Source organism: Cynoglossus semilaevis, chromosome 20 (assembly GCF_000523025.1).
Source record: "Cynoglossus semilaevis isolate Cse_v1.0 chromosome 20, Cse_v1.0, whole genome shotgun sequence".
Lineage (NCBI taxonomy): Eukaryota > Metazoa > Chordata > Actinopteri > Pleuronectiformes > Cynoglossidae > Cynoglossus > Cynoglossus semilaevis.
In genome coordinates this window covers 1,987,273-1,989,436 of record NC_024326.1, presented here as the reverse complement: position 1 = coordinate 1,989,436, position 2,164 = coordinate 1,987,273, and positions in this window count along the sequence as shown.

Below are 2,164 nucleotides of genomic sequence, written 5' to 3'. Positions count from 1 at the left end.
GCGAAGTTGATCAAAACCTCTCCACAGATGGGTCTGTCTAGGACGGCCTGTGACTTCTGAACCCGTGGAAGGAAACCAGTGTCTTATCTCTCTTCAGGCCTTCATTCTGACCCGGAGCTGCTGCTCTGTCTTCATTTCTGTTCATTCGGGCTTCTATGAATTTCTGCCTGCCTTCTCTCACTTTTGCTTTCTCTGTATCTGTTGCAGCCGTGTCCCTCAGACTCTTTTGTATTTCAGATATTTTTCAATGAAGTTGTCACCGAGGCCTGTACTTTTCTACTCATTATGTTTCCTGAAGAGGACACAACAAAGCCCCGTGTTTTTGCTTCCGCCTGTGCCGTGACACGGAGCGGTGGGTATTGCTGTATAAAAAATAATAATAATTTCTGTCGGCGCTAAACTTTTTTGAGGTTGGCACATAGTCAGGCACCTAGCAGAACACCACACCCAGGGGACTTCTGTAGAGTCAATCTGTCTTTGTACTTTGCCACAGAAGAGTAAAATCAGCCATCCCTTCAAGCCAAATGAATGCTATTAATAGATGTGTTGTTGTTCTCGATCGAACCTAACGGTAACAGGTCGAGAACAGTCGCTCTGCATTTTGAACGTGGCCGCTGCATCGATTAATGTGAAGTATGCTTTGAGTAAGAAACGTAAGAGCGGTGCGATTTGAGGAATGTGTCTGAGGTGTGTAAGTTTGGGCTGCCTGACAATCGCTTTTACATTTCTGGCCTCAACCTTAGAGGACCGTCCTGCTGTCCCTCTGTCATTTCAAATGTCCACGTCAGAGCCTTTGATTCTGTTACATCCTGTCTGTTACACTAAGGTCGTCTGCTTTGTTTTGTACCTGGTATTTGAGTCTGGGCTGTGTGTGTGGCCTAGAGACATTTTCGAACTCTAGGAGAGGACGGGGCTTTTCTGATGTCACACGTGAATGTTTTTGTCCAGGTCAAGGAGAGGTGTCCACTCCTGCCCGAAGAAATGAGAACAAGGGGCTGGATTGGAAGCATTTTTTTCACGCACTGTAACTGTAGCCCTTCTTAAAAATAACTTTAAAAAAAAAACATAAAACTGAAAAGGAAAAAAAAGAGACAGCTCTTAATGGTTTTGTTAAGTTTTTGGTCTTCCACCCCACTCTCACAGCAAAGCTGTGTAAGGCACTCTCTCAGACGATATGCTGTCATAATCGTAGGATGCCGTACTACTGGCCGAATGTAGTGCACTGTACGTGTAGTAGTAGTTTTCCAGGTAGTTTTTTGTGTTTTCATAGCATTACAACGTGAGCTGGTTGCGTCCTGGTTGTATTTTAGTACTGCCTCCCGTAGTGTTAGAATTCTTGACGGATGTTCCGTGCGGCATCGCCACGACGGTACACGGTCACCGTCGGCGGTCCTTAGGAACAAAACGTGGAATCAGCTCATTGAATGAGACAAGCCATGACAACAAAACACGTCAAAACCTGCAGCAAGTTGTTAAGGGCTTCCTCCGACTGCACGGACTCATGATCACTTTGTTAAAAACAAATGAATTTGTCTTTGATGGCAGCTAGTAGCTTAGGTCATCCAGGGCTTCCAGACGCTGTGTTCAAATCCCAGCAGCTGCTGAATGTGTCACGCCACCTTTTGGTTTTTATTTAATTTTGTAACTTATTCATCCCGAACAAAGTTATCGCAGCACGATCTGTGATTCTGGTGTTCTGTCTGCGTGCGGTGCAGGATTTTATGTATTGTTTCATTGTCAATGCGATGCTGCAGATGTGAGACACTAATGTCACGTGCATGAAGGACAGAAACAAGGCTTTTACCTGGAGATGGTACAGGGCTAGTAGAAGCACAACACTGGGTCGATGTGCCCTGGTGCACTCTGTAGTGTAGAGGCTCGTGCAAGGATGAAACGTCATCCTGGTTTCACGAAGCAGGATTATACGAGCCTATGCAGGACGGAAGTGTGAAAGGAGACCTTTGATCGGGAAAGGTTGCACGATATTGATACGAAAAAGGTTTCAGGTGTTGAGGAAGTAAGCGGTTGAGATGGGCAATGCTGTAGAACTTGAATTAAGATGCAGCGATGCAGTATTTCTTACATGTACTTGAGTTGAAGAGATGCAATGGTTGTGGTTCAACTGAACTTTGTGACAAAGCGACACTTAACAGTGCTGTAGTTT